General features: G+C 46.8%; 1 protein-coding gene across 3 annotated transcripts in view; it reads right to left on the bottom strand.

The window, feature by feature from the left end:
• TMEM229B (transmembrane protein 229B) overlaps positions 1-10,577 on the bottom strand; it is a 61,045-nt gene extending 50,468 nt beyond the window's left edge. The window contains exon 1 of one of the 3 annotated variants that reach the window (XM_060174775.1): positions 10,439-10,577. The gene's annotated coding sequence lies outside the window, so the exon portion shown is untranslated. Of the gene's footprint in view, positions 1-9,497; positions 9,759-9,851; positions 9,874-10,438 lie in introns of those variants that run through there. The other 2 variants (XM_060174776.1, XM_060174774.1) reach the window with 2 other exon arrangements.
• Positions 10,578-17,999: the final 7,422 nt, after the last annotated feature.

Genomic DNA, 17,999 nt, shown 5'->3' with positions numbered 1-17,999 from the left:
TTTAAAAGGGGGAGAGATACAACAGGTATGATGAACCCAGGTTGGTGAGGGGTCAATGAGACTGGCTTCTACTATAGCCTGACACCCAAAGCAGACTCAAAGGCTGGCCATAGGCTGCTAGAGGGACTAAGAGAGGTAGTTGAGTTCAGGGGCTGTGGGTGGGTGGGTGGGTGGGGTTGGTTTTAATTCCCAGGTTCATTGTGTCAAAGGAAGTGTGATTGTTTCCTTGGGTTCATGCTGGACACATGCAAGAGGGGGTTGGAACAAGGTCAGAGCAGATCTTACCCAAGGCCACTTGGACAGACTGCAGGACCTTTGCCAAAAGAGGCTAGAGACTGGATTCTTAGGAACTAAGGAAAGAACAATGGTCTAGAATAGAAGATAATTTACTCTTTTCAACACAGCTAGAAGTGGATGACCCCAACTACTGAGTAGAGGCGAGTAGTCTCTGAAAAAAACAAGAACATGAGAGAGAAAATCAGCAGTAAACACCTACCAGATGCAGGAAGCTAAGCCCCCAACAACATTGTTGGTCAAGTGAGTCCTTTCCTGTCCCTCCCACCCAGTGACAAAAACGCTGAATAAGTTAAATACAGAGCTGAGACCATATTTGTAACTTAAAGTGACCATATGACCTCCTACTATCAAAGAATGACTCCAAACAGTACGTACAGAACATGAGTTTTCCTCACAAGGTAAGGAATTAACTGATGACCCCAGTAAATAAATGCAAAAAGACAACAGAAGACAAAATTAAGTCACACCCCAGTGAGTCATGTTTCTTTACACTCACTAGAATCATAGCTATTAAAATGAAATGTTTGTCTCTGTACCAATGAAAATCATTTCTCATATTCCCAGTGGCATGATAGCTACCATTAGAAGTAATTGGCATAGGGCAATAAGGAACTAAGTGGGGGAAATAAGGCAAGCAGAGACAGAAAAGACTGGTTTAGTGGATTCAGTGGGAACTTACTTGCTTCTCAATCTAGACTAAGAGGAAATAAAAATAGATGGGTAGCAAAACTGGAAAGTCCTAGGATAAATGGTTTTGCTCAAATGGGACATTTAGATGTTCTAATCCCATGAATAGCAAAGCTATGATTCCCTGAATCCTAGGCTGAATTTATAGTGCTGTCTTGCTACTTCAGGCAGAACAGAGAACAGTTGTGTTGTCACTAACTCTGAATTACCAGAAAAGAATCAGAGTCCCCTAAGTCCTGGAGTTCTGGGGGTATGGGGGTAAGGGGGGGCGGGTATCCTGAGCCAGACCATGTCCCGGATCCTGCCAAATTCAAGTACAGAATCTGAAGCATGGGGGCCAGGTGGTGGCACACCTGGTTAAACACACACATTACAGTGTGCAAGGACCCAGGTTTGAGCCCCTGCTCCCCACCTGCAGGGGGAAAGCTTTACAAGTGGTGAAGCAGGGCTGCAGGTATCTCTCTGTCTCTCTCCTTCTCTATATCCTTCTCTCCTCTCAATTTCACTCTGTCCCTAATAAATAAAAAAAGAAAGAAAGAAAGAAAGAAAGAAAGAAATAAAGAAAGAATCTAAAACACACATCAATGTACAAATCCCCCATTGCCTTTCCTAGGAGGCAGTTTGAGATTGGAGCATGGTGTAAAGTTCAAGTTCTAAGATGAAGTACAAAGGGTGCTCCCCACTTTTTTAAAGATGGTAAGAATAAGGGTGAACAGATCCAATGTCAAAGGAGGAATGATTCAGCTTAGCTTCGTTCATAAGGAAGTTTACTCCAGTTCTGACTTTGTTCCTAACTCCCATTATTCCTTCTTTCTCCTTCAACTCTTCCCCTCCCCCTGCTCTCCCAGCTCCAGGAAATTTTTATAGAAATCTGACTTTCTACAATTCCAAACCAGCTGAATTATTCCCTTAGAAAGGATCAAATTACCCACAATCTATTGAATCATCCAGAATTATTGCTGGAAGAGATATTAGAGAATGTCGGGGGGCGGGGGGCAGGTGCTGGTGCACCGGGTTAAGCACACATAGTACAAAGTGCAAGGACCCGCGCAAGGCTCCCTACCTGCACAGGAGTCACTTCACAAGCAGTGAAGCAGGTCTGCAGGTGTCTCTCTCTCCCTCTCCCTCTCCCTCTCTATATTCCCCTCCTCTCTTAATTTCTCCCTGTCCTATCCAAAACATCAAAAAAATGGCCACAGGAGCAGTGGATTTGTAGCGCAGGCATGAAGCTCCTCAGCGACCGTCCTTGAAGCAAAGAGAGAGAAAGAGAGAATATCTCTTTTGACAGAGTGTGTGTGTCTGTGTGTGTGTGTGTGTGTGTGTGTGTGTGTGTGTGTGTGTGTGTGTGTGTTGGGGCTTTACCATTCCAGACCAACTTTTACAAACAGAGAGAGACACAGAGACCAGAGCAGACACATCCCCCAAGGCTGTGGAAGTCAGAGGCTCTAACCCAGGTTCATATATGGTAAAGCAGGCATTTTCCTAGGTGAGCTATATCACAGACCTATCCTACCACATTCTTATTTCATAAATAAGGAAATTAAAGGACAGAGGAGCCATGTCACATGCCCACAATGGCTTAGCTGAGAGGAGGATCCAAGTCCCCTGAACCCCAGGACAATGTTGCATTATGTATCATAATGCTAGCTCTCCAAAGGAGAGAGCAGTCATTCAGCCTTCATTCCTTTCCCACAAATACCTCCAAATGGTAAAAAAAAAAAAAAAAAAAAAAAAAGTCTAAGAGTTTAACTTGCATGGAACAAACAAGAACGAAAGAGATGGGAATCCTGCCAATGAATTAGCTGATCACCTTTGGTGGAGTTATCAGTGGTCACAAAGAAAAAAGTTCCTCAGAAGAACAGAATAGTTCAGTGTTAGCTATACTTTGCAAAGTATACTGAGGCCCCAGAATCATAAGCAGGTCTCCAGAGGAAGACTAGAATGGCAGGCAGGGGAAAGACCCAGAAACTAGGTTAGAGAATGAGGACAGGAGTTTAAAATCTGCAAATATAAGCAATTTTAGGGACAAGGGGTAGGGGGATATGTGTTGATTTTAAGTAATGTAGACCTGAAACTTAATGTAATAAGTACTGCACTAAGTCAATGAGTTAGTGAGTAAATGAAGATAATCTCTTATGACTAGTGGCAATGGGGTGACAGAAAGGAAAATGCTGCTCAGAAGGCCTGTTAGCAAGAGAAAAAAAAAATTTTGGCATCAAAATAAAATGGGGTTTATGAGATACATTCCAATGCCAAGCACAAAGTCTGTTCCCCTTACAATAATTCTCAAGCCATATGGTTTACTTCCCCAATGTAGGGTACCGACCTCTATCTCCTTCCTAAATACTTCATTGAGATGCTTTTAGAATAAAAATTTGAACTTCCACCTCCCTTAAACTATCTGTGTTTCTATCCACATCAGCTCTCTCAACACCTGTCCCAGCAGCAGATCTAAGGTCATAGAACACAAGAGAATCAGACAAATAATCTGTCCAAATCTGTTTGGATACTTTTGAGCTACATCATATGTGGAATCACTTAATCTTTTTCAGAGCCTCAGTTTTCCAGCAGTAAAATGGAAATGACTGAGAACTTTTCTCTCATTGTTAAGAGAAGGAGCACATACACTCAATGCCTAGCATACAGTAACTATTTAATAAGTGGTGGCTGACATTGATATCATTGCTATGACCACTGAGGCCAGCCACAAAGTAGGCATGGCGGAATTAAGTCTCAGCGGGTTAAAATGGTCTATCTAAGGTCAAACAAGAGATTCAGGAAGGTGGGGAGGGAGGACCCCAGATTTCCTGACTTTGAAAGCTCCCACACAATGGCACTAGTGCCCAGTGACCAGAAGTCTGGGTATCTGGTTACATCCAAGGGGCACAAAGAATGATTTAACAAACACAATCCATATGTTAGAAACCATGCAAGTCACATGAAAGTCTTTATTCCCCCCCCCATCGGTGTTATTTTTCCTTTTTTTTTTTTTTTTTACTAGAGCATTGTTCAGTTCTGGTTTATGGTGTTGTGGGGGACTGAACCTTTTACTTTGGAAACTCAGACATGAAAGTCTGTTTGCATAACCATTATGCTATCTACCCTCCATCCAGGGTTATTTTTCACTGAGGCTTGGGGCTTACATAATGAACCCACCACTCCCAGCAGTCATTCCCCCTGCCTTTTTTTTCTTTCTTTCTTTTTTCTTTTTGATAGGGACAGAGAGAAATTGAGAGGGAAGACAGAGATAGAAAAGGAAAGAGAAAAAGAGAGACCTGAAGTATTGTTTGAATCTGGATCCTTGCACATGGTAATGTGTGTGTTACCATCCAGTGGCCCCCCCACCCCAATTTTTTTTGAGGGGGGAGGTTCTATTTTCAAAATTATCAAGGGTGTGAAAGACAAAGAAGGGCCAAGAGATAAATGTCTAAAAAGACATAACAACTAAGTGCATATGCTGCATGTGGAGACTGGGGACCTGAACTCAGGTCATTGCACATGGCAATGAGTGTACTCTCCAGGTATACCACTACCAGCCCCCATTTGAGAGTTTTAAAAGTCTCTGAATGTTAGTGTAGGATGGTTGTCTCCTTGTTTGTGGCAGGCAAAAAAGAAATCTGAAGCCACTGCTTGTGTTTTCCAGTGGTAACATTATTTCCCAACAAAATTGTCTTCAGGAGACAGGTAAAGGTAAGCCCAATATCTTGGATGTTTATTTCTGGCCTGGGAAGATATTTTTGATTGGCGATGAGAGAGAGGAAGGTGGATTCTAAAGAGCTGGACATTAGGGTGGGGATAGATAGCATAATGGTCATGCAAAGAGACCCTCATGCCTGAGGCTCCAAAGTACCAGGTTCAATCTCCTGCACCACCATAAACCAAAGCTGAGCAGTGCTCTGGTTAAAAAAAAAAAAAAGATAGATATTATATGGGCTATGGTCAAGAACAGCTCTGGAAAAGGAAACAGGTATTACTAGTGAGCTTAAACACACACACACACACACACACACACACACACACACACACCATCCATTGCTTCAAGGAACAGCAGGCTCCTGTCTAGGAGGTAGACTTTGTACATCAGGGTTTGCTGCTCCACTGATTATACAAAGAAACCATGGAGCCCCAGGAAATACATTTATATTGAATCACCCTTCACAGTCTAGAAAAGAATCTTCTCTTTGTGGTCCCCCAATCTCCTTCTTGGCCAGCATCTCTAGCTCCTCGGGGCTAGTGTCAAGGCCCTATGAAAACTCAGTGAGTGACCTCTCTGATGAAAATGGACCATTCCAGAAATTCATGTGACAGGAGTGCCTCTTAAATACTGAAAGGGAACAATGAATGAATGGCCCAGCTCAAAGGCATTTGTCATTCAAGTTCAACTGGGAAAGCAGTCAGAAGTGACTAATCTGGTGCATTCTGAATGAAGAACTCCTGAAGTGGAAGAAATGGCAAAAAGTGTCCGCTCTGATTAGTTCCATTTACCTATAAGATCTCTCTACAGGGGGCCAGGCGGTGGTGCACCTGGTTAAGTGCATACATTAAAGTGCACAAGGACCCAGGTTCAAGGCCCCTGTCCCCATCTACAGGGGGAAAGCTTCACAAGTGGTGAAGCAGGGCTGCAGGTGTCTCTCTGTCTCTCTCCCTATTTCCTCCCTCCCCTCTCAAATTCTCTCTGTCTCTATCCAATAGTAAATTAATTAATTAATTAATATATATATATTTCTACAGTAAGTTGGGGTTTGACAATGTAAGGTAGAGGTGTGTGTGCATGTGTCTATGTTTCTTCAAAAAATTTCAACTGTCATGTTTCTAGAGAATAGAGCAGCAGGAAGGAGGCAGTCCAAAGACTCAAGTCCTTCCCATGTAGACGGCGCTAATTTCCAGGATCTCGTGCCTTCTACAATACCAGCCACCATGGAAGTCAAGGGTTCTGAAAATATAGCACACAGAGACTATTGGGAAGCCAAGAGAGTTAAGGATATTGGGGGCTGGGTGTCCAGAAACAGCTGTTGACAGTGGCTTTGGTTTTGTCCAGATGGTCAAACTAGATAGTGACTGACTCCAGAGGCAGAAGGACCAACCTCAGGGGAGGGTGCAAAGAAGGACCAACCTCAGGGGAGGGTGCAAATATACCTTCCAGAGCCATGCTTTGAAGGAGTGGAGAAGTCAATATCATCCCATGACCTCAACTCCACCAAATTAATACCTACAGATACTGAGATTTAAATGGTCACTTGACGCAGTATTGGGGCAGAAGAAAGATGGGAGAGAACAGGACCTCCATTTGATCTGGGAATGTGAGCAATGATTTATTCAACTTCACTTCTCTCTGTGGATGTAAGTTGCATAAGCAAAAATGGCTTCTTTTTTCCTGGAAACACAGGAGCATCACAGAGTTCAAAATCAGAGGCAAGTGTACATCTTAAACAAAGCACAAGGGCACCTGACTAAATTCTATAAGTGCATCTATATCTCAAAAAAAAAAAAAAAAAAAAACAACTAACTGATGGGCCTCCTTCAGTACTTGAGTCTACACACTCAACCCTCAAGCTAATCCCAGGAAAAGAAAACCTCCCCGACAGGCATTCATTTGTGCATCATTAGCCACTATACTAACTCTCCATGTGATTCAGTTTCCCTCTATGGAAACCAGAATCAAGTCCTCCCCCAGTTTCTAAGTCCGTTCCTAAAAGTGCCCGCTTACTCTTTACTTTCCACATACAAAACCCCTCATTTCTGAGAGGTGGTAGTGGAAGAGGCAGAGGACCCAGTAGAATGGTTGAATTTCTCTCTTCTCGCTCAGAACGTCAGAATCCCTCCAACATTCCCTTCTGAGCCAGGTGTTGCCACAAAGAGGGCTGAGCATTTGCCAAGTCAGAAATGATCTACACTGGGAGTTGGGCGGTAACATAGCAGGTTAAGCGCAGGTGGCAAAGCACAAGAGCCAGAGTAAGGATCCCGGTTCCAGCCCTGGCTCCCCACCTGCAGGGGAGTCGCTTCACAGGCAGTGAAGCAGGTCTGCAGGTGTCTATCTTTCTCTCCCCTTCTCTGTCTTCCCCATCTCTCTCCATTTCTCTCTGTCCTATCTAACAACAATGACAACAATAGCTACAACAACAATGACAAACAACAAGGGTAACAAAAGGGAATAAATAAATAAAATAAATATATATAAAAAAAGAGAAATGATCCACACCTTAAAAGGAAAGTTTCTGCAGTAGGGAAAAAAAGAGAAGAAAAGAAAAAAGAAAACCCACTAACCTGTCTTTGTCTGTCTTTTGGGAGTAGAGGAGGAGGAGGACAAGGGAAGAGAGGGCAAGGATACAAATTTGAAAACAACCAGACTGTGGGAGGGTTGGATTTCCCTTACTTCAAGGACAGCCAGATCTGATATGGCAGCTGAAAAGACCAAGTAGCTTCACTTTCCTGCCCTTATCCTGCTCTCTGCTCCCCAACATGGTCAGAGACCCTTCTCCAAGCTTGGAAGGTGACTTGCTGAAATTCAGTCACCTACCAGGGAAAATCCTTCCCGGCAGGAGAGCAGCACAGAGGCAGACAGAAAACCACATGCTGCAGAGTGTCTTTCTGATTAAAAGCCACACTGCTAAAACTGACCCTGAGCTTTTCCTATTACCAGAGCTGTCATTTAGCCCTCTCCTGCAAAGTGACACCTTTCCCTTTAGAAATAATACATAGGGAGTCAGGCGGTAGCGTAGCGGGTTAAGCGCAGGTGGCACAAAGCACAAGGACAGGTGTAAGGATCCAGGTTCGAGCCTCTGGCTCCCCACCTGCAGGGGAGTTGCCTTCACAGGCGGTGAAGTAGGTCTGGAGGTGTCTATCTTTCTCTCCCCCTCTCTGTCTCCATTTCTCTATGTAAAAAAAGAAGAAAGAAAGAAAAGAAAAAAGAAAAGAAGAAGCAATACATAAATAGGATCCCAGTGAAATAAGTACAGTATACAGCACCTTAACTCACTTAACATCTTCTATTAAAGCATCCAAGACTCCAAAGACCATTTAGTAAATGTAAAAATCCATGCAAGCCTTGCCACTATTAAGAGGGAGTTAGGGATGCCTCTGTTTCCATCTGACACTAAGTACATAGGAAGGAAAGTCCCCTCTCTCCCCATTGGAGGCTGGCACTCCATAATGTTATCTCAGCTCTGAATACATAACTTAGGGTAAACCCAATGAGAGATGGAACTATAAAACATCCCTGCCCATTCAGAGAGCAAAGGTCCCTAGAGGGAACCTGAGAGAAACTGATGGTGCTCTCTCGTCTAGCATCTGCATCTGACTTCAGCCACATTTCACAGCAACAGATTTCTAGCTCAGGGGGCTTAATTTGCTTTTCTCTGTTACCCTTACCACTCCGGGCACCTCCTTTACTTTTCAGTAGTCAAAAGCAGCATTAAACCATTATTCCCCTCCAAAGACCAGATAAATAAATTGATCTAGTATCCACTGCCTTCTGTTACTTGTATCTGTCCCCAGATATAAAGTTTTGGGAAGGGGGGATAAACCTCATCTCAGGCGCCACTCCATTCCTGTAGAGCAAGGTGTCTTATAGCCAGCCTAGCCCTGGTCTGAGCCCACATACCATAAACTCATTCACAGGAGGAGCAGGCAAGAGAGTGACCCCAAAGTCCAGACCCCTACACACACACACACACACACACACACACACACACACACACACACTCCCCACATTGCTGTGCCTTCTGTCTCCACCAGCAAGGAGATGGAGCTCTGCCTGGCAACCAAGGGGAACCCCCAACTCTCAAAGAGCTGTCCCCTCCAAGAGGAAGATAACTGGGCAGTTCTGTCACGGAATAGAAGGCGGTTGGTTGCATACAAGCCAGCCCAGAGCAAGAGGCACCTGGCTTCTTGGGGACACAAAGTCGGAAATCCAATCCATTTGTTGTCTAGAGACTCAGACACTGGACCACCCCCAGGGCAAGCCAGCAGTTCCTCTGTTGACCCTACTTCCTGGTTACAGCACAGACAGGAACCCAGGCTTCCCTACGACCCAATCCTGAAGGCCAGAATAACAGTTTGGCTTGTTACCAGGGTGCAGAGAGCACAGGAGAGTTGGCAAGCAGAGCCCCCAAGGTTACACCAGCAGGCAACTCCCTGGGCTCCAGCTCTTGGCCGCCTGGGAGGATTAAAAGTGGCATCAGAATAACCTGCCACCCTACAATCTGTACCTGAAGCAGCCAAAAATAGCCCCGGAGAAATCTGAGAGAGAAAGAGACAAGGTCCTGGGAAGAGAGGGAAAAGGGTCCGTTTGAATGGACTTGGAAAGAGGGAAAGAAAGTCACCTGGGAAAGGGACCAGTGTCTCCCTGCCCTGGCGTGCACTTGGCTAAGGTCCCGTTGTTCCAGCCCGGCGTCAACCATCAAGGACCGTGATCAGAGAGGGCAGATGGAGAGCTGGCAGCCAGGGTGCCTGAGCTGGGACCTAGGGTGTGGACCAGGCTGCGGAGGAAACCTAGGTGTGCAGACCACACTCACCCAGTTTTTTTCATGCACCCCGGAGGAGAAGGCTACAGGATCATCCTGGCAGGGTGAGAAAGTCCCGAGTCTTAAACTCGGGAGGGTCAGCGGTTCCCACTCTCCAGCCCTGGCTTGCTAGCTGCCACCTAGACCAGCGCCCCCCTCCGCCCTCCGGAGGCCACCTCGGGGGGTGCTCTCCGTCTGGAGGAAGTGGGATGTCTACCCGAGGCTGCCGGGGCGCTCAGGCTGTCCCCTTCCCCCGCGTCTCCCCAGGTCCCTTTGTCTCTGGCGGGGAAAGTTGCCAGCGCGCACCCCTTCCCCAACACGCCCCCTGCGCGCCCCTCCCTCGCGGGGAGCCCGGCCCCCGCGCACCGGCCGCCGTGCCGCTCGCTCTCCCGCTCGCTCTCCCGCCCCGGCAGCAGCTTCGAAACCGAAAGCAAAGAGGAGGCGGGATCCGGCAGAGCCCCCGAGCCGGTCGCCCCGTTTTCCTCCATCACCGCTCCCATCGCTCGATCCTCTCCCCTCCCCGTACTCGGCGCGACCAGCCCCGCACCGCCGCCTCTCCCGGCGCCGAAAAGGCCTCCGCGGGCACCGGGGGCACCTACCCGTGCGGGGCCGGGGTGGCGGGCAGGGGCTGGGCAGGGCCGAGCCGCCCCCGCCGGGCGCAGGTGCAGCCAGGAGCGCCGTCTCCCGGCCTGCCGCCCGCTCCTCCTCCTCCCGCGCCGGGACTTGGGGCGCTCTCCTGCGCCGCCTGCTCCCCGCCCCCCACGCCGGTTGCCCGCGCTCCCCCCGCGCCTGGTGGCCAGCCGAGCCTCCCCCGCCCGCCTGCCCGCTAGATCGCCCCCGCGCGCCTAGTCCCTCATTGTGTGACGGCGCCGGGGGTGGGGGGCTGGGGGCTGCAGCCGCCGCTGCCCGGGCAGCTCCGAGCCCCCGGCGGCGGCCGCGGCCGCGGCACTCACCCATAGTACGGATGCGGTGCAAACTGCACATGCTCGCGGCTGACAGGCGCGCTGCCTCCCTCCGGGCTCCGCTTAACTCCTTGCTCGCCCGCCAGCCTGCCCGCCCGAGCCACTGCCAGGGCGACCCCACCGACCCGCTGCCTCGGTCGCTTGGGGCGGCCGAGTGTCCTGCACCTGGGAGCGCGCGCCCAGCCAGTGGAGGCGCAGGTGGCTGCACAGCAGGGCTCCTCCGCCCTCGGGCCCCCGCCACCCGCCTGCATAAGAGGTATCTGCAGTATGCACCCCCACCCCCCACCCAAGCTTGTAGGAGGTGTACAGCGTCTACTATGGGGGGACATTCAGGCCCCGGCTACTTGATGGTCAACGTCCACCAGGTCTTTTGCAGACTCAGTAAGTGCCAGCTGGGGTCTTCCCTGCAGTCCACTCTGAAACTATTGTGCCCGCGCGCGTTTTCTATCATCCCCATTTCCAAGAGGAGAAGCTGAGGCCCCTGGAAGTTCAGCAGTTTTCCAGCAGGCCCACGGCTTGATTTATATCACTAAGAGTAGAATAGGGAAGATAGCATAATGGTTATACAAACAGATTCTCATGCCTGAGACTCCCAGGTCCCAGGTTCAATCCCCAGCACCATCATAAGCCAGAGCTAAGCAGTGCTCTGGTAAATAAATAAATAAATATTTAAAATTTAAAAAATTGACTTGGGGAGGGGAGATAGCACAATAGTTATGCAAACAGCTCTCGTGCCTGGGGTTCCAGAGTCCCAGGTTTAAGCTCCCACAGCATCATAAAACAGAGCTGAGCCGTGCTCTGGTGAGAAGGAGAAGAAAGTGAAGAAGGAGAGTTGATTTAAAACGCCCGTGTCCCACGGAGAAGCAAGTACAGAAGCCAGACCTTCCTCGTTCTGCACCCCATAATGACCCTGGGTCCATGCTCCCAGAGGGATGAAAAATAGGAAAGTTCCAATGGAGGGGATGGGATAAGAAACTCTGGTGGGAACTGTGGGGAATTGTACCCCTCTTATCCTACGGGTTTGTCGATCATTATTAAATTAATACATTAAAAAAGTAAGCAGATGGTCTTTCTGGAGTCAGTCTAGATTCTTCTACTGCAAGGTAGGAAATAATTACAATCATCCGGAAAACCTGAAGATTTTGAAATAGGGGAGGTGGGAAATTAGTGGCAGAGGGCCACCAGACTGGTGGCGGGTCTGAGCAAAAAGTGGAAAGTAAGCCCCCATCTCCACACCAGGGCCTTGTCCCTGGTAGCTGCAGCCAAGAGGGGGAAAAATCATTTTTTAAAGGTGTTTATTTATTTATTTATTTATTTGAAGATAAGAGAGAACTAGAGTATCACTCTGCCACATGATGGGGGGATGTCAAACCCCAGACCTCATGCTTTAAGGCCCTTGCTTGGTTCAAGGCATCACCTCCCAGGTCACAGAGAAGCCATTTATTATTATTTTTTTAAAGTACAAGGGTGAAAGAGGGAGTCGGGCTGTAGCGCAGCGGTTTAAGCACAGGTGGCGCAAAGCACAAGGACCGGCATAAGGATCCCGGTTCGAGGCCCGGCTCCCCACCTGCAGGGGAGTCGCTTCACAGTCGGTGAAGCAGGTCTGCAGGTGTCTGTCTTTCTCTCCTCCTCTCTGTCTTCCCCTCCTCTCTCCATTTCTCTCTGTCCTATCCAACAATGACAACAACAATAATAACTATAACAATAAAACAACAAGGGCAACAAAAGGGAATAAATAAATAAAATAAATATTTTTTTAAAAAAGTATAAGGGTGAAAGAAATAGCTCCTGGGGCCACGCAGTGACGCATCTGGTTAATGTACACAGTCCCGAATTCAAGCTCCTGGTCCCCACCTGCAGCGGGCAAGCTTCACAAGTGGTAAAGCAGGACTGCAGGTGTCTCTGTCTCTTGCCTCTCTATTGCCCCCTTCCCTATCAATTTCTGGCTGTCTCTATCCAATAAGTAAATAAAGATTTAAAAATTAAAAAAAAAACTAAAAGTTGAATTGAAATGACATTTATAAAAAAGAAAAGAAAGAAATAGTTCACCTAAATAGTGCTCAGCTTTGCCACATGCACCACCCAGGCTGGAGCCTGGCCCCCATCACATTAGAGAAAACTTAAGTGCTGTAGTCAGTCTCTCTCTCTCTCTCTCTCTCTCTCTCTCTCTCTCTCCCTCTCTGCCTGTTTCTATCTTTAAAAGAATATGTAATGCCCTCTGGGGTGTCCTTTAGTAAATAATCTCTTTTCTAATTCTCACAGAAAGCCTATATGTTCCTAGGCCTGGCCTGAGAGTTCTGATTTCAATGATGGTACCTCACCCATATCACCCCAAGATCCACAGAATTGGTCCCCTGGTGAGCCCTGCTTTGGCAAGCAGATTATTTTGAGTTGAAAGCCGTGAAAGCTCTGGAGGCTGAGGACCCTCTTTTGCCTTTGCTTGAGTCCTTTTGCCTTTCCTCTAATCAAAGAAGAAATCACTGGCCCTTCATGACCCTAAGGAATATACAGTGGAGGAAGGCTCCATCCACTCAAGTGAGTTGCTCTATCCGAGAAGCTCATCTTTACTGTCATAGTAGAGGTCACTCTGCCTTGTCATGTAAAAGCTCTCCTTCTTAACTCCTTGGTGCCTCAACCCCCCCCCCCACACACACACACACTAGCTAGGGGTCTATCTATGCCCTACCTCTCTTTTCAGTAAATGAGCCCACATAACTATTATAACTCTTATGCACGTGCTATAATATTGATTTTTTTTTCCTGTGCTAACTTGTCTTGATTATTTGTCCAATCGGAGAAGAATGGGAAGTAGGGTTTTACCTGCACTCCACATCTACTTCTCAACCTAGAGAAAGAGGGGGGAAATGGAGCAGGGGAGAATGACAAGGGACCCTGCAGCCATATGCCACAGTGACAGATCTTTCTGAGGACCAACACAGGGCAAGCCTTCTAAGTAGATAACATGGATTCCATCAGCTGGTCTTGCCCCACTCTGGGTGAGAAGCAAGACAGCTTCCCTACTACCCAAACCTAATCTGGTCCTGTGTCTCCCCTGATTGTCTAATGGGGACATGGATTTTCAATCAGCCCCCTGTCCCTGACCAAGAGGTTCAAAGACAAACAAAAGTGCAACCCAAAACAGGAACAGTGAGACCTCAGAGGTGGCACAGTGGATAAGACATTGAGTTTGAACATTGGCATTATATGTGCCAGAGTGATGCTCTGATTCTCTCTCACACACACACTCCAAATATATAAGTAAATCTTTACAAAGCACACATATCCAGGCCTGGGAGGCCAGCATAATGGTTATACAAAAAGACTTTCATACCTAAGGCACCAAAGGTCCCAGTTCAGTCCCCAACACCACCATAAGCCAGAGATGAGCAGTCATTCTTTCTAGAAGGGAGACAGTGGGATTTCTCAAACAAATGTGGGAAGTACACAACCATGCCGTATTAGTGGCAAGAGCTCTTCCCTGCATTTTTCTCCCCTGTAAGATGGAGATAATACCGCCTACTCCAGGCAGCAGAGGCAGGCACAGTCTTTAGCGCACAGTAGGCCTTCAGTTAGAGGGAAGTGTTTTCTTCTGACTGCGAGGCAAAGAAGGGGTCAAGACTACTGTGAAACATGAGGGATGGCTCTAGAGAGCTGTCTGAGACACAAGAGACAGCCCCCTTGCGGGAACACTTTGGCAAAGAGTGACTTTAGTAAGCCTGGCAGCAAAAACACTTGTTGAAGGGGCACCTTACCTCTTGCTCCCCAGTCACAGGCAGTCTGGTTCAGTCTGTGGCAAATAGCTGGCTGACTCCCTCCCTGGCTCTGGGAGGCAGTATTGCACCTCTAATGAAAGTACAATGGGCTGGAAAGGCAGAAGGTCTGAACTCTAAGCCATATATGCATTGAGCCCAGTGGGCACAGCACATAGCTCCCACAATCATTATAAGAGCTGCAAAAAATGTTTACAGCTCATTTCAAACCAGAAGAAAAAAAACATTTTGAGCTTAAATAAATTTTTTTCAGATATAATAGTCATATTTTCATCTCTAATATAGGTACTATTGTGTAGAAATGAGGCAGCTTTGCACTCAGAAAGAAAGGAGAGTGAGAACTAAGTCAGGCTTGAACCTGAGTCCTCACATACTGTAATGTGTGTACTCATCCAGGTGTGTCACTGTCCAGGCCCCAGTTCATTCTTGAAATAGGAAGGAAAGGGATGCAAAGGCTCAGAAGTGTGAATCTGCACAACCAAAGCTTCTCCAATTGAAAACAACAGAACCCCAATGGCAGTGAAGCTAAACTTAGAAAGAACTAACGGGAAGGATCTGATCAGATAGTTCACAAATTTTGAAGGAAATGCTGACAAAAACAGACTTGAAAAGGTTAGAACTAGAACAGTTTGGTGAGCCCAGGTAATATGAAGTAATTGAGAGTCTCCTTGGCTCTGCAGTTAGAAAGACTAGACCCCAGTGTTCTCACCAAAATGCAAGTACAATAGTCGAATTTGTCTAAGTTGAGTTAGGGACCTGCTTCTTGCCCAGGGAAGAGTCAGCTGGATATCTCCATGGAAATCCTACTGGCATCTCCTATTACAAGTAAAATGTAAGTGATGACAGAGTAATCAAGTTGCTGCTACCCAAAGGAAGGAGAAGGGCTCCATGCAGCCCCCAAATGAGTAGCATCCATGATCTGGGAAGAGATGACAGACCAAGGAATTTGCCCCAGCAGGCTTTTGTCCGTGAGGGAAGGTAAAGGGAGAAACTGGGAAACCACAAGAAATAAGCAGGATATATCATTTGTAACAGCCTGAACTTGGAAGCAACTCAGATGTCCAACAACAGATAAGTAGCTAAGAAAGTGGTATTATCTATATAATATGCAATAAATTATACATATCTATATATATTACTTGGTTGTTAAAAATGATGAATTTGGAGTCAGTTGGTGGCACACCTGGTTAAGAGCACACATTACAGTGCACAAGGACCGAGGTTCAAGCCCCTGGTCCCCACCTGCAGGGGGAAAGCTTCACAAGTGGTGAAGCAGGGCTGTAGGTGTCTATCTGTCTCTGTCCCTCTCTGCCTCCTCCTCTCCTTTTAATTTCTCTCTCTATATATATATCCAATAATAAATAATTTATTTTTTTTTAATGATGAACTCCTTCAGCTCATTTTGGATAGTTTGAAGGAATCATGTTAAGTGAGATAAGCCAAAATGAGAAGGATCAGTACTTGATAATCTTACTCATAGGTAGAATTTAAGAAATGAGACAGAACGAGAAAAAACAAAGCAAAACCTGGACTCAGTTTAGTGTATTACAACAAAGCAAAGGACTCTGGGGAAGGAGAAGAAGGGAGGAGGCTGGGGGTTGGTGGGCTTTTGAGTCCTGGTGCATGATGATGGAAAAGGACCTTAGTTGGGGTCTTTTGTAGATGCCTAGCACAGGGAGATAAGAAAATGTACCTGTCAACAACTCTGTTAAAACCATTAACCTGGGGCCAGGTGGTGGTTCATCTGGTTGAGTGTGCACCTTATAATGCACAAGGGGATGGACGGTAGTTAGCATAATGGTTATGCAAAGAGACTCTCATGCCTAAGGCTCCAAAGTCCCAGGTTCAATCCCCCGTACCACCATAAGCCAAAGCTGAGCAGTTCTCTGGTTTAAAATAAATAAAGCAATAAATAAAAGATCCAGGTTTGAGCCCCTGGTCCCCATTTGCAGGGGGAAAGTTTTGCAAGTGGTAAAGCAGTGCTGCAGGTGTCTCTCTGTCTCTCTCCCTCTCTGTCTGCCCCAACCCTCTCAATTTCTGGCTGTCTCTTCAATAAATAAAGATAATTTTAAAAATTAAAAAAAGTTAACCCTCTCCAGTAAAATGTTTTTTAAAAGTACTGGAACAGGAAAGGAAGGCACAGATTGCTGAATAAAATGACCATTCACTCAGGTTGGGAGCAGCATGGAGCTAGAGATAGGTAGACTCTCTATAGGCTTCCTCCAACCGTGAGCTCTGCTCAGGAAGGGGGAAACAAGTGCAAAGGTTGTCGAGGATGTCCTTGGATGTTTATAGATCCCTCCAAGGAGTGGAGAGGACATCAGTGAAGGAAGAAGAAGCATCTGGCCCTGGGGAAACAGCCAAGCTGGCTGCTGGCTCCTCAGAGGTTTGCTATCCATATGTCCATGATGGGTAAGGGGTACGTACTTTCACAAAATCATGTGTTTTTCTACTTGGAAGGGGGTATTTAAAAGTCCTATCCTTTCCATTTTTAGTCATCAAAAAGAAATGCAGTGGCTAAGGGTTATGCAGTATTCATGAACACCTCGAGCCTGGAAATGAAGAACTCACGATCCTATGATAATGTGAATTCATCCATAAAGCATTAAGACATTAATGTGTGTGCACAGAAACAGCCCTGAAAATTAGTGCAGGTTTGTGAGATGGGCCGTCTATCCAAGGTGGAGAAAAATGGCATTGCTGGAAGAAATCAAAGGAAAACTATGAACCTACACTGCAGCCACACAAGTTTATCATTCTAAGTGTGGGTTTAATTGTGAAGGTTGTCAGTTGGGGCGTATGGGTTGTGCGGGGGGGGGGGGGGGGGGATGCGTAGGGGATGGATTAGGGTTGAGGATGAAACTTGGACATTATGGGGAGAGTCACCCCCAGTCCTCAGCTGCTTTCATTTCTGGCTCAGCAATCAGCCCAGGTGCTGGGCAAATTTGAAAGGAATTTCTGCCCTGGAGATTAGAAACCAAACTCCAGAGCTGGTCACCTCCCCTCCGTGCCTCCCTTTGCCAGGATACAAGGAGCTCAGGCACCTGAGGAAGGACAAAGGGGCATTGTGCAGGAGAGCCTGCTTATGAGAAGGCTTTGCAACTAAAAACTTGTATGCTCCTATCTAAGCCATCCTGCCCAGAGGGACATTGTGTGCCTGCCTCAGCTTCACCGTATCAGTTCAAAGAGAAATTGCAGCCAGACACACTGATTGCAGAAGGGTATCTGGGGACTTGGCAACATTAATAGGTTCAGAATTTCTATCACAGCATCTCATCCAAGTTCTGATTCCTGACCCCACAAGGTCCTGGACTGGGTGAATTTCTCTTTTTCTTTTTTGTGTCATTTTATTAGGGGCTTAATAGTTTACAGTACAGTTGTTGACACGGGTATACTTTCTTTTTTACCTTTTTATTATCTTTATTTAATTGGATAGAAACAGCCAGAAATTGAGAGGGAAGGGAGTGACAGAGAGGGAGAGAGACAGAGAGATGCCTGCAACACTGCTTCACCATTTGTGAAACTTTACCCCTGCAGGTGGGGCCTGGGGGCTTGAACCTGAGTCCTTATGCAGTGTAACATGTGCACTCAACCAGATGTGCCACCACCCAGTCCTGAGTACACTTTCTTTTTTATTTTATTTGTTTATTGAATAGAGACAGAGAAATTGAGATAGAAGGGAGAGGTAGAGTGGGAAAGAGAGAGAGAGAGAGAGAGACCTGCAGCAATGCTTCACCACTCATGAAGCATCCTCCTTTGTACTTTGGGGCCAGAGGCTTGAA

Source organism: Erinaceus europaeus, chromosome 16 (genome assembly GCF_950295315.1).
Source record: "Erinaceus europaeus chromosome 16, mEriEur2.1, whole genome shotgun sequence".
In the NCBI taxonomy this organism is placed as follows: domain Eukaryota; kingdom Metazoa; phylum Chordata; class Mammalia; order Eulipotyphla; family Erinaceidae; genus Erinaceus; species Erinaceus europaeus.
Note: the sequence above shows the minus strand (reverse complement) of the source record. Positions and strands in the feature narration are given on the sequence as shown.